The following is a 15663-nucleotide window of genomic DNA, read 5'->3' as shown; positions in this document are numbered from 1 at the left end:
GCATAAAAAAAATAATAATAATAAAAATTTTATTTACTACAAGTACATATACATGGTATACAGGCCTAGCAATCATGTATACATCTGGAAGACTGCAGGGACACTGTCAACGAGGATCATCGAACACCAAAGGGCAATTCGCTATGGACACAAGTGTTCAGTCTTTTTCAACATGTGTGCTAGCATAACAACCACACTATTCATATGGAAACTGCTGCTATCACACACACACATTTAACTACGGCTACAGATGAAAAATTATAGAATCATCTTTCATTCTTACCCTCCCTAACTATATCTCACAAGAACAATGGAAACCAGATGTTGTTTCAAATTCATCCCCTAAAAAAGTATCTACCAGCACCCAGCCTAGACCAGAAGGACAGCATTGTAATTGGAATGACAGAGATAAGCACTGCAATGGGCACAGTTGCCCATGTTGGAGTTGGTTCCACTCACCTGTTTGTTCCCTGATCTGACACTCCACACTCACCTGCTCTCCCGACCTGACGTTCAACATCTGTCTTCATCTGAGGGACTCACTCTATATAAACACATTCCTGTAAAATATTTTTTTATCTTTGGAGGACTAGTTGGGGGGTTGAAACATACAGATAATTTTTGTCTGTACGTGGACTGTTATTTAGCATACATGTATATATAAAGTCAACAGTCGTTTCCCACCAAGGCAGTCTGACTAAAGAAAATGCACTCATCAATATTCACTGAATCGCCATCACATCACACACTGACTACCCTTCCGACTGCAACATCTCCACCCCTCCAGAGTTCAGGCACTGCCCTTCCCACCTCCAAGACTCGAGTCTGGCTAACCAGTTTTCCTAGAGAGGGTTTTGGGGGTCAGTGCCCCTGTGGCTCGGTCTGAGACCAGGCCTTGTGGTGGATCAAGGTCTGATCAACCAGTCTGTTACTGCTGGCTGCACACAAACTAATGTACGAACCACTGTTCGGTTGGCCAGGTACTGACTTTAGGTGCCTTTCCAGTGCCTTGAAGACAGTCAGGGGCAGGGCCAGATTAAGAAGTCTCCAGGCCCTAGGCTATTCAGATTGGCGGGGCCCCTTTGAGTTACAGGTAAGCGAAGCGACCCCTTCCAGCTTGAAGGGGGGGGGGTCGGTGTGAGCCTGTTTAAGGTCTAATTAAATTCATTCTGGCTATTTAGATTAAATTTAATAGGGAAAGTACATCAAGACAGCCAAAACCATTTACCAACAGCCATTATAACTATCTTGTTAAATCACGCATTTTAAAGAGAATAAACTCAAGACAGCATAGTATTACTAGATTAGGCTATTAAAGTAGTGACATCATGTACCTATTATATTCAGCATAACCACTACAGCACTATTATTCCCTTTATAAATCACTGACCATTATTGTTATCATTGCATCATGCATAAGACTATCAAATCATATTTATTTATTTAGTAATTTTAGCATACATACAGAGGTACAAAAAAATACAGGTAAGAGCAGCATGCCAAAGCCACTTATATGCATAGCATTACGGGCTGGCTTAAAATTAACTTAAGATTAACTAAGCAATGATGTAATCAGTGATAAAACATTATTGTAAACAGATAACAATAAAGCACAAATGAGTATTACAAAGACAGGTCATATGGTTGCATGCATTGCTGTACATTCAGTATTATTATTATTATAATCAAGGGGGAAGGGCTAAACCCGGAGGATTATACAGCGCCTTGGGGGGGGGGGATGTAGAAGGCATTCAGGCTTAATTCGGGGAACTGGAGCACAGATACAATTCCCTAAATCAAGAGCCCCTCACCAACATCAAGGAACCTTCCTTGAGGGGTGTACATTCAGTAGAATGGAGTATTCTGTTAGGTAGTGTATTTAAAAAAAAAAAAAAAAAAAAAAAAAAAAAATAAAGTTAGATTGGGTCCTAGGTTTAACATTTGTGTGATATAATTGTGAGTAACATATAGGATATACAATTTATAAGGTTCAGTTATTCAGTATTTATTTGGTTTTGAGTAAGTGATCTTTGAGAAGAGACTTGAATTTATAAACAGGTAGTGTTTCTTTTATATTTACAGGTAATGAATTCCAGATTTTAGGGCCTTTTATGTGCATTGAGTTTTTGCATTGCGTGAGATGGACACGAGGAACATCAGTGATCTGTGCCTTGTGTTATGGTCATGTGTTCTGTTGAGGTTGGCAAGGAGATATAAACTCAAGAAAGTAAAGAATTGTTTATATTCACAGGCACTTCTTAAATAAACTTTTTCCTGGATTTCATATTGGCAAAATCATCAATTATATTCTGAAAATCAATATTTCTTGTTAGATCAGACTCAATGGTCAACAAGGCTAGGTTACACAATTTGTCTTGGCTCATTGTTGAACGGAGCTGGCCCCTCAAGGAAGGTTCCTTGATGTTGGTGAGGGGCTCTTGATTTAGGGAATTGGATCTGTGCTCCAGTTCCCCGAATTAAGCCTGAATGCCTTCCACATCCCCCCCCCAGGCGCTGTATAATCCTCCGGGTTTAGCGCTTCCCCCTTGATTATAATAATAATGAACGGAGCTGGTTTTTTCACTCTTTTCAAAACAGAAAATGAACGTTCTCCTTCACAGTTAGTAGCTGGAAGTGTTAGGTAAAGGCGATACACTATAAATAACAAAAAAGGCACAATACCGTGACTGGAACGATACACAAATAACCCGCACATAAAAGAGAGAAGCTTACGACGACGTTTCGGTCCGACTTGGACCGATACACTATGTCAACATTAGGGAAGGTTTCTGAGATACCTGCATTTCTTAAATGTTTCAAAGCAGCTGAGGGTGCACATTTTTCAGGTGGAGCTTTAATCTGATTCATATACCCAGAAAAATGAACTATTTCTTCAACAAATGTGTCCTGAACATCTGCTGAAAGATGTTGTTGCAACTTTAATGTAGCTACTCTCAATTCTGCATCTGGCATAGTAGTAATTTTGAACAGAAATCCAAACTTGTCATTGAGATTCTGGTAGATTTCTTTTCTTTTCACCAATTCTGTAATCAGTGAATCCAGAATGACGAAGTATGTAGCTGTTTACATTTCTGCCTTGGTAGCAACACAATTTCTTTGTCTGGCTCTTCAAAATTGCGTTTCCTCTTCCTTGACCGCTGATGATCAGCCCGGTAACTGTAGTCTTTCACCAGCAGTTTAGCTTTCTCTTCAAACATTTCAAAAGCTTCATCCCTTAACATTTAGAGGCGAAAACAAACATTTATCCATACACATCAATGTCTATCAACAACACTTCAGTTAATTTGTCACAGTACAAGTCTAGATAACGTGTAATTACTACAGAAAATTGGAGAGGAATCTCCCATACTCACCCATTAGCGGGATTATTATTATAATCAAGGGGGAAGCGCTAAACCCGGAGGATTATACAGCGCCTGGGGGGGGATGTGGAAGGCATTCAGGCTTAATTCGGGGAACTGGAGCACAGATCCAATTCCCTAAATCAAGAGCCCCTCACCAGCATCAAGGAACCTTCCTTGAGGGGACGGGAAAACACAGCTGTTCTGATGTAAACAAAGGCGTGTTGAGTGTTGCCATCTATGGTTAGGTTTATTTATTTTTATTTTATTTTATTTCATTATTTATTTTTGTTTTGATTAATTTTTAAAAATCAATTTTACTCTCCAAACACTTGAACTTTTTAGGTAGGGACCCCTTTGCACTTGCACCATGTGTGCAGTCTTGGATGAGCCCCTGAAACCCTTTGGACTGCGGGGCCCCCAAATGCGCAGGGCCCTAGGCAAATGCTAGTTTGCCTGTGAAAATTTGTGTGGACTGCCTCCAAGTGAGTCGCCTACCCTGGCAAACTCTGTTGACACCGAGCTCTGAGGTGGGTACCTCAGCCTCACAAGTGGCTTATAGGACAGATTTTCACAAATGATTGATGTTGCAAGAAACTTGCCTGCATGCATGTATAAAGGACTAACTTACTTGGTGTTGCAGCATATATCCTGATCTTCAACCTCCCTAAGCTTAGCCTTAGCCCCTTTGGATTTCCCCTCAGAAACCACGTGCAACCGGGAGCCTTAATTCCTGCAATATTCAATCGTTATTAGTGTCCTGCCTGCACCTCAGAAATTCCTATATCCAAGAGGGTATGTATCCCCTTGTACTGTATAACTATGCAGACACGGACACTAGCTTCCAGACTGCCCTGAGACACTGGTACTTACTGGGCATGCTATGTCTGTTGCACACCAGGCCCACAGATCAACTCACTCACAATCTCCCCAGACACTGGCCAGAAATCTACGAGATATAGTGGAGGTCTTGTCTTACTGTATGGGCCTGACGGAGGTCATCTATGGTACATCGAGGTGCCTCTACCAGATTTCCCGAGGTCTCAAATGTGAAGACACGTGGGGGGGCGCCGTCTGCTGATCACGGCACTTCTTGTCCAGTTGGTGTCCGTCTTAAGAAGAACAAGCTGGTCTCTCTTCCAGACCCTCGTCTCTTCGTTCAAACTAGGGCTGCCAGTTCTCCCTAGCTAACTTATCCTAGTGTTTGCCTACATTATCGGCCTATTACTACCTATGTTAAGGTCTTAGGTCTACATTATTATTATCTACAGTTGCCTCAATAATCCTAATATTAGTGTACTACCAGTAAAACTACCTACTCCTTCCCTGAAGAGTAAATTTATAAATTAAATAAGCTTACCAACAATCCCCGCCAGCTCGAGAGAATGCGTTTATGTTTGGGTGGGGTATAAGGGCCATCCAGCTCAGCCATTCCATCATGGCCATGCCGGATCTGTCCTGTGGAACTTTAGGGACCAAATAAATTTCCACATTGCCTATGCGGTAATCCGGCCCTGGCTAGGGGTCTATTGGTAATTCCCCTTATGTATGCTGGGAGGCAGTCTTGGGCCCCAGATACTTACTGTGTTGTCTCTCAGTGTCCTCGTGGTGCCCCTGCTTTTCACTGGGGAAATGTTGCATCTCCTGCTTAGTCTTTGGCTTTCATAGGGAGTGATTTTCATGTGCAAGTTTGGTACTAATCCCTCTAGGATTTTCCAAGTGTATATTATCATGTATCTCTCTCGCCTGTGCTCCAGGGAATCCTTTCATAAAAGTTAACTCTGCTCATACTCCAAGAGCATGTTCATCATAAACCACTTGTCTTCATTCACTCTTATTTTAACATGTTCACATAAGCCCCTCCCTCCAAACATTTCTGGGATGACCCTTTACCCTTGTACCTTCCACCTCAGATTTATGCACCTTTTTCATCAAGCTATCCCTGTCCATCCTCTTTTAATGCCCAGACTACCTCAACAACTCTCCAGCTCTCTGAATTATAATCTTAATCATGCCATATTGCCTTTTAATTTCTATGCTCTGAATTTTCTGCATGATATTCACACCATACATTGCTCTCACACACGAATCTCCACTGCCTCTTGCCTCCTTTTCACTGCCATCATTCAAAACTCATGCCCATAACAAAGTGTTGGTACCACTATTCTTTAGTACACTGCATCTTTTTTCTTTTTACCTTAATAGGCAAAATTCTTTCAACAGACACCTGAACACACCACCCACCTTTCCCCCTCATCTTGCATAGACCCATCTACTGATGTGTCCACTCAAATACTATCACTTCTTCCAGACTCCTGTCCTCTAATGTGATATACAATGTATCATTGCCTCAGCTTCTTGTTTCCCTCATCACCTTGCTTTTCTCTCCGTTACTTTTAATATCCTTCTTTTTAATGCCCTCCAAAATTCATCCACCAACCTTTGTAATTTCCCTTCAGAATCCCATAAAAGAACTGTGTCATCAACACAGAGCAACTGGAATAACTCCCAGGTCTAACATCTTTCAATCCCACACTCCTTTCAAACACCCTTACATTTGTGTGTGTGTGTATGTACATGTCGTGCCGAATAGGTAAAACTTGTAATTTTGGCTTAAATAGAAACACTCTTCTTGCCGAATAAGGGAAGCGAAAATTTGTGTATGCAATAATTTCACAAAAATCATTCTGAACCTAATAAAGAAAATATATTTCATTGTGTTTTTTATTACATTATTGTAAACTTATCTAAAATATATTTATTTGGATTAGGCAAAATTAAATTGCGCTCGTTAAAATAAGATTTGGTAAGAAAGCCTAGGGAACAAATGGATTTCAGTTAAAAACAGAGTAGGGGAGTTAGTAGATATGGAGATGGAGGTTTTGGGTAGATGGCGAGAATATTTTGAGGAACTTTTAAATGTTGACGAAGAAAGGGAGGCGGTAATTTCATGCACTGGCCAGGGAGGTGTACCATCTTTTAGGAGTGAAGAGCAGGATGTGAGTGTGGGGGAGGTGTGTGAGGCATTACGTAGAATGAAAGGGGGTAAAGCAGCTGGAACTGACGGGATCATGACAGAAATGTTAAAAGCAGGGGAGGGGACATAGTGTTGGAATGGTTGGTATTTTTTTTTTTTTTTCAACAAGTCGGCCGTCTCCCACCGAGGCAGGGTGACCCAAAAAAAGAAAGAAAATCCCCAAAAAGAAAATACTTTCATCATCATTCAACACTTTCACCACACTCACACATTATCACTGCTTTTGCAGAGGTGCTCAGAATACAACAGTTCAGAAGCATATACGTATAAAGATACACAACATATCCCTCCAAACTGCCAATATCCCAAACCCCTCCTTTAAAGTGCAGGCATAGTACTTCCCATTTCCAGGACTCAAGTCCAACTATATGAAAATAACCGGTTTCCCTGAATCCCTTCACTAAATATTACTCTGCTCACACTTCAACAGATCGTCAGGTCCCAAGTATCATTCGCCTCCATTCACTCCTATCTAATACGCTCATGCACGCTTGCTGGAAGTCCAAGCCCCTAGCCCACAAAACCTCCTTTACCCCCTCTTTCCAACCCTTTCGAGGACGACCCCTACCCCTCCTTCCTTCCCCTATAGATTTATATGCTTTCCATGTCATTCTACTTTGATCCATTCTCTCTAAATGACCATACCACCTCAACAACCCCTCTTCTGCCCTCTGACTAATGCTTTTATTAACTCCACACCTTCTCCTAATTTCCACACTCCGAATTTTCTGCATAATATTTACACCACACATTGCCCTTAGACAGGACATCTCCACTGCCTCCAACCGTCTCCTCGCTGCTGCATTTACCACCCAAGCTTCACATCCATATAAGAGTGTTGGTACTACTATACTTTCATACATTCCCTTCTTTGCCTCCATAGATAACGTTTTTTGACTCCACGTATACCTCAACGCACCACTCACCTTTTTTCCCTCATCAATTCTATGATTAACCTCATCCTTCATAAATCCATCCGCCGACACGTCAACTCCCAAGTATCTGAAAACATTCACTTCTTCCATACTCCTCCTCCCCAATTTGATATCCAATTTTTCTTTATCTAAATCATTTGATACCCTCATCACCTTACTCTTTTCTATGTTCACTTTCAACTTTCTACCTTTACACACATTCTCAAACTCATCCACTAACCTTTGCAATTTTTCTTTAGAATCTCCCATAAGCACAGTATCATCAGCAAAAAGTAACTGTGTCAATTCCCATTTTGAATTTGATTCCCCATAATTTAATCCCACCCCTCTCCTGAATACCCTAGCATTTACTTCTTTTACAACCCCATCTATAAATATATTAAACAACCATGGTGACATTACACATCCCTGTCTAAGACCTACTTTTACCGGGAAGTATTCTCCCTCTCTTCTACACACCCTAACCTGAGCCTCACTATCCTCATAAAAACTCTTTACAGCATTTAGTAACTTACCACTTATTCCATATACTTGCAACATCTGCCACATTGCTCCTCTATCCACTCTATCATATGCCTTTTCTAAATCCATAAATGCAATAAAAACTTCCCTACCTTCATCTAAATACTGTTCACATATATGCTTCAATGTAAACACTTGATCTACACATCCCCTACCCACTCTGAAGCCTCCCTGCTCATCCGCAATCCTACATTCTGTCTTACCTCTAATTCTTTCAATTATAACCCTACCGTATACTTTTCCTGGTATACTCAGTAAACTTATTCCTCTATAATTTTTACAATCTCTTTTGTCCCCTTTCTCTTTATATAAAGGGACTATACATGCTCTCCGCCAATCCCTAGGTACCTTCCCCTCTTTCATACATTTATTAAACAAAAGTACCAACCACTCCAACACTATATCCCCCCCTGCTTTTAACATTTCTGTCATGATCCCATCAGTTCCAGCTGCTTTACCCCCTTTCATTCTACGTAATGCCTCACGTACCTCCACCACACTTACATTCTGCTCTTCTTCACTCCTAAAAGATGGTATACCTCCCTGGCCAGTGCATGAAATTACCGCCTCCCTTTCTTCCTTAACATTTAAAAGTTCCTCAAAATATTCTCGCCATCTACCTAATACCTCCCTCTCCCCATCTACTAACTCCCCTACTCTGTTTTTAACTGACAAATCCATACTTTCCCTAGGCTTTTGTAACTTGTTTAACTCACTCCAAAATTTTTTCTTATTTTCATTAAAATTTCTTGACAGTGCCTCTCCCACTCTTTCATCTGCTCTCCTTTTGCAATCTCTATTTTTGTTTAATAAATGTATTTAGATAAGGTGCAACAAACATTGGTGGCGTGCAAGAGAAACCATAGAAGCGTCCTCTCTCCCCGCAGGTCGAGAGACGAATGAACTAAATACTAGTTTAGAGCTGGACAGATACCTAAAGTCAGTGCCGGATCAGCCGGGCTGTGGCTCGTACGTTGGACTGCGTGCGGCCAGCAGTAACAGCCTAGTTGATCAGGCCCTGATCCATCGGGAGGCCTGGTCATGGACCGGGCCGCGGGGGCGTTGATCCCCGGAATAACCTCCAGGTAACCTCCAGGTAAGGCTAAAGAGGTCTTTGTGGCATTTATGTATTTGGAAAAGGCATATGACAGGGTGGATAGGGGGGCAATGTGGCAGATGTTGCAGGTGTATGGTGTAGGAGGTAGGTTACTGAAAGCAGTGAAGAGTTTTTACGAGGATAGTGAGGCTCAAGTTAGAGTACATAGGAAAGAGGGAAATTATTTCCCAGTAAAAGTAGGCCTTAGACAGGGATGTGTGATGTCGCCGTGGTTGTTTAATATATTTATAGATGGGGTTGTAAGAGAAGTAAATGCGAGGGTCTTGACAAGAGGCGTGGAGTTAAAAGATAAAGAATCACACAAAGTGGGAGTTGTCACAGTTGCTCTTTGCTGATGACACTGTGCTCTTGGGAGATTCTGAAGAGAATTTGCAGAGATTGGTGGATGAATTTGGTAGGGTGTGCAAAGGAAGAAAACTGAAAGTGAATACAGGAAAGAGTAAGGTTATGAGGATAACAAAAATATTAGGTGATGAAAGATTGGATATCAGATTGGAGGGAGAGAGTATGGAGGAAGTGAATGTATTCAGATATTTGGGAGTGGACGTGTCAGGGGATGGGTCTATGAAGGATGAGGTGAATCATAGAATTGATGAGGGGAAAAGGGTGAGTGGTGCACTTAGGAGTCTGTGGAGACAAAGAACTTTGTCCTTGGAGGCAAAGAGGGGAATGTATGAGAGTATAGTTTTACCAACACTCTTATATGGGTGTGAAGCATGGGTGATGAATGTTGCAGCGAGGAGAAGGCTGGAGGCAGTGGAGATGTCATGTCTGAGGGCAATGTGTGGTGTGAATATAATGCGGAGAATTTGTAGTTTGGAAGTTAGGAGGAGGTGCGGGATTACCAAAACTGTTGTCCAGAGGGCTGAGGAAGGGTTGTTGAGGTGGTTTGGACATGTAGAGAGAATGGAGCGAAACAGAATGACTTCAAGAGTGTATCAGTCTGTAGTGGAAGGAAGGCGGGGTAGGGGTCGGCCTAGGAAAGGTTGGAGGGAGGGGGTAAAGGAGGTTTTGTGTGCGAGGGGCTTGGACTTCCAGCAGGCGTGCGTGAGCGTGTTTGATAGGAGTGAATGGAGACGAATGGTTTTTAATACTTGATGTGCTGTTGGAGTGTGAGCAAAGTAACATTTATGAAGGGGTTCAGGGAAACCGGCAGGCCGGACTTGAGTCCTGGAGATGGGAAGTACAGTGCCTGCACTCTGAAGGAGGGGTGTTAATGTTGCAGTTTAAAAACTGTAGTGTAAAGCACCCTTCTGGCAAGACAGTGATGGAGTGAATGATGGTGAAAGTTTTTCTTTTTCGGGCCACCCTGCCTTGGTGGGAATCGGCCAGTGTGATAATAAATAATAAAATGTATGAAAGAGGGGAAGGCACCTAGGGATTGGCAGAGTGTGTGTATAGTCCCTTTATATAAAGGGAATGGGGACAAAAGAGATTGTAAAAATTATAGAGGAATAAGTTTACTGAGTATACCAGGAAAAGTGTACAGTAGGGTTATTATTGAAAGAATTAAAGGTAAGACAGAATGTGGAATTGCGGATGAGCAAGGAGGTTTTAGAGTGGGTAGGGGATGTGTAGATCAAGTGTTTGCATTGAAGCATATATGTGAGCTGTATTTAGATAAAGGTAGGGAAGTTTTTATTGCATTTATGGATTTAGAAAAGGCATATTATACAGTGGATAGGGAAGCAATGTGGCAGATGTTGCAAGTACGTATAGTATATGGAATAGGTGGTAAGTTACTAAATGCTGTAAAGAGTTTTTATGAGGATAGTGAGGCTCAGGTTAGGGTGTGTAGAAGAGAGGGAGACTATTTCCCGGTAAAAGTAGATCTTAGACAGGGATGTGTAATGTCAGATAAGATAAGATAAGAATTCGTTCGGATTTTTAACCCCGGAGGGTTAGCCACCCAGGATAACCCAAGAAAGTCAGTGCATCATCGAGGACTGTCTAACTTATTTCCATTGGGGTCCTTAATCTTGTCCCCCAGGATGCGACCCACACCAGTCGACTAACACCCAGGTACCTATTTGCTGCTAGGTGAACAGGACAACAGGTGTAAAGAAACGTGTCGAAATGTTTCCACCCGCCGGGAATCGAACCCGGGCCCTCCGTGTGTGAAGCTGGAGCTTTAGCCACCAGGCCACCGGGCCACCCACCAGGCCACCGGGCCACCCACCATGGTTGTTTAATATATTTATAGATGGGGTTGTAAAAGAAGTAAATGCTAGGGTGTTCGGGAGAGGGGTGGGACTAAATTATGGGGAATTAAATACAAAATGGGAAGTGACACAGTTACTTTTTGCTGATGATACTGTGCTTATGGGAGATTCTAAAGAAAAATTGCAAAGGTTAGTGGATGAATTTGGGAGTGTGTGTAAAGGTAGAAAGTTGAAAGTGAACATAGAAGAGAGTAAGGTGATGAGAGTATCAAATGATTTAGATAAAGAAAAATTGGATATAAAATTGGGGAGGAGGAGTATGGAAGAAGTGAATGTTTTCAGATATTTGGGAGTTGACGTGTCAGCGGATGGATTTATGAAGGATGAGGTTAATCATAGAATTGATGAAGGAAAAAAGGTGAGTGGTGCACTGAGGTATATGTGCAGGCAAAAAATGTTATCTATGGAGGCAAAGAAGGGAATGTATGAAAGTATAGTAGTACCAACACTCTTATATGGGTGTAAAGCTTGGGTTGTAAATGCTGCAGCAAGGAGGCAGTTGGAGGCAGTGGAGATGTCCTGTCTAAGGGCAATGTGTGGTGTAAATATTATGCAGAAAATTCGAGTGTGGAAATTTGGTGAAGGTGTGGAGTTAATAAAAGTAATAGTCAAAGGGCTGAAGAGGGTTTGTTGAGGTGGTTTGGTCATTTAGAGAGAATGGGTCAAAGTAGAATGACATGGAGAGCGTATAAATCTGTAGGGGAAGGAAGCGGGGTAGGGGTCATCCTCGAAAAGGTTGGAGGGAGGGGGTAAAGGAGGAGTTGTGGGCTAGGGGTTTGGACTTCCAGCAAGCGTGTGTGAGCGTGTTAGATAGGAGTGAATGGAGACAAATGGTATTTGGGACCTGACGAGCTGTTGGAGTGTGAGCAGGGTAATATTTAGTGAAGGGATTCAGGGAAACCGGTTATTTTATATAACCGGACTTGGGTCCTGGAAATGGGAAGTACAATGCTTGCACTCTAAAGGAGGGGTTTGAGATATTGGCTGTTTGGAGGGATATACTGTGTATTTTTATATGTATATACTTCTAAACTGTTGTATTTTGGGCACCTCTGCAAAAACAGTGATTATGTGTGAGTGAGGTGAAAGTGTTGAATGATGATGAAAGCATTTTCTTTTTGGAGATTTTCTTTTTTTTTTGGGTCACCCTGCCTCGGTGGGAGACGGCAGACGTTGAAAAACAAAAAAAAGTTTTCTAAGGTTCTTTTGGTACAGAATTATTAATTCTTTCTTTTTGGTCACCTTGCCTCAGTGGGAAACGGGCGATGTGTTACAAAAATATATATACATGTATATTATATAAATAAATGCACAACTTATCATTATATTCATAACTAAGTGCTTAAATAAATACCCAGAGATTAATGAGCATTCCTCTGAGCCATACTTTAACTTACATCTCAAGTGTACTTCATATTATCCTGTTGGCACTCATCAAAGTGTAAACTCATGCTTTTTACTCAAGTGATAATTGAACAACGAACAATTATATATGGTTTTTGTGGGTAATCAGCTTGTAAACACTTCAACAGTCTATACTGTACTGATACTAACACAAGTAAACACTTGACTGAGTATTTTGTTGCATTCTTCAAATCCTGTTTTGTCTTGTCAATTTATGTATATACAGTATGTATATGTCATGCTGAATAGGTAAAACTTGCGATTTAGGCTTGAGTAGCAATGCTCTCTTGCCGAATAAGGTAAGCGAAAATTTGTCTACGCAATAATTTCACAAAAATCATTCGGAACCTAATGAAAAATATATATTTCATTGGATTTGTTTATTATTAAATTATTGTAAACTATTATTTTTTTATATTAAAGTTTACAAAAAAATAATTTAATAATAAACAAGTACAATGAAATATACTTTTTTTAGTTAGGTTCAGAATGAGTTTTGCAAAATTATTGCATACACAAAATTTTGCTTACCTCATTCGGCAAGAGAGCATTGCTATTTAAGCCAAAATTGCAAGTTTTGCTTATTCGGCATGGCATTTACATACGGTATACAGCCTCTCCTCAATGTACTTGTTTACTAACACCTCAGACTTACAATGGGCTCTCTCACCAATATTCATACCTAAAAAATGTAGATGAGAGCTGATTTCCTCTATGCTGTTTATTTCAATATACTGTACACAACTGTATAAACATTACCAATATAGTATGCTACTCACTTAGCAACGAATTTGTTTAACGACGTGGTCTTAGGAACAGAACTCCGTCGTTAAGTGAGAAACTGTATATGTACATAAATATACTTATGTAAATTTATCTGAAATATATTTAGTTGGATTAGGCTAAATTAAATTGCACTTGTTATAATAAGGTTAGGAAAGTTTCTTAGGTTCTTCTTGTACAAAATTACTAATTTTTACATTAACATAAATAAAAAAAAAAAAAATATATCTTTAAATGTAAAAGAGAAAATTTTAGAAAGGGCTTAATTTTAAATGTTTTTTGCTAACTGCCAATTTTACCTATTCAGCACGACATATATATTTAACATGTCGGCTGTCTTCCACTGAGGCAGGGTGACCTAAAAAAGAAGAACCACTTTCACCATCATTTACACACAATCACCGTCTTTGCAAATGCGCTCGGACATGGCAGTTTGTATGTCACTCCAAACAGCCATTATACCAAAACCCCTCCTTTAAAGTGCAGGCATTGTACTTTCCACCTCCAGGACTCAAGTCTGGTTAACTGATTTTCCTGAGTCCCTTCACAAAATATTACCTTGCTCACACTCCAACAGCTCGTCAGGTCCCCAAAACCATTCGTCTCCATTCTAATACACATATGCCTGCTGCATGTCAAAGCTCCTTACACACAAAGCTTCTTTTACCCCCCTCACCTCCCTCCATCCTTTCCTAGGATGACCCCTACCCCTCCAGCTCAGATTTATACACCCTCCAAGTCATCCTACACGTATTTTGCTCCATCCTCTCTAAATGACCAAACCACCTCAACAACCCCTCTTCAGCCCTCTGAATAATACTTTTTAGTAACTCCACACAGTGACAATCACGCATAAACTTGGCCATGGCGCTTACACAGTGATGATGACCAGGGGCAAATGTACATGTGAATGTACATAAATTATGATACATTGGCCAATCTGTTTTCATTATGGGCTTCTCCAGGTGTTCTTGGCTGTAAAATAAAAGAAACTGAGTCCATGACTAAAAGCTGAAGCCAGAGTAATGGTACAATATTATGACCATCAGGCATACATCTTCAAGCAATTTGGAGATGACATGAAAAAAGTTAGTAGTAGTTGTACAAGAGGTGGTCAACTCTGGGAACTTTAGAATGATAAAAAAATCAAGAAATGTTCAGTAAGAGGTAACTTGCAACCTTACAGTAGTCAATGTTCTTGCATCTCAAGGAAGCTCTGTGATATGAAAGTTTGCTGACTCTCTTTCCCATTGCTCATCAGCCCAGACATTCAGTCATCCAATAAAAAACAGCTTTTCCAATGTGCAGAGCCAGACACCTGTACAGAAGTTCATGCTGATGGATTCAATGTGTAGAGCCAGACACCTGTACAGAAGTTCATGCTGATGGATTCACTGTGCAGAGCCAGACACCTGTACAGAAGTTCATGCTGATGGATTCAATGTGTAAAGCCAGACACCTGTACAGAAGTTCATGCTGATGGATTCACTGTGCAGAGCCAGACACCTGTACAGAAGTTCATGCTGATGGATTCAATGTGTAAAGCCAGACACCTGTACAGAAGTTCATGCTGATGGATTCAATGTGTAGAGCCAGACACTTGTACAGAAATTCATGTTGATGGATACAGTTAATCTGATTGCCTTAAACAGCCAATGTGGCAATAAGGACCCCAACTGCAATGTTATAGATTATATTTAGAATCTGCAGTATTTGCCATCTCCAATACTACTTACTATTCTATGGATCACTTACAATCTCCACAGTTTTAGCAAGGCTTACCTGGAGTTTACCCGGAGAGGGTTTCGGGGGTCAACGGCCCTACGGCCCGGTCTGAGACCAGGCCTCATGGTGGAGCAGGGTCTGATCAACCAGGCTGTTACTGCTGGCTGCATGCAAGCTGATGTACAAACCACAGCCCAGTTGGTCAGGTACTAACTTTAGGTGCCTGTCCACTGCCTTCTTGAAGACAGCCAGGGGTCTATTGGTAATCCCCCTTACGTATGCTGGGAGGCAATTGAACAGTCTTAGGCCCCAGACACTTGTTGTGTTGTCTCTCAGTGTACTCGTGGCACCCCTGCTTTTCATTGGGGAATGTTGCATCTCCTGCCGAGTCTTTTGCTTTCATATGGAGTGATTTTCGCGTGCAGGTTTGGTACCAATCCCTCCAGGATCTTCCAAGTGTATATTATCATGTATCTCTCTCGCCTGAGTTTGAGGGAATACAGATCAAGGACCTTCAACCGTTCCCAGTAGTTTAGGTGCCTGATTGCACTGATGT

This window comes from Cherax quadricarinatus, chromosome 39, assembly GCF_038502225.1.
Source record: "Cherax quadricarinatus isolate ZL_2023a chromosome 39, ASM3850222v1, whole genome shotgun sequence".
In the NCBI taxonomy this organism is placed as follows: domain Eukaryota; kingdom Metazoa; phylum Arthropoda; class Malacostraca; order Decapoda; family Parastacidae; genus Cherax; species Cherax quadricarinatus.
Note: the sequence above shows the minus strand (reverse complement) of the source record.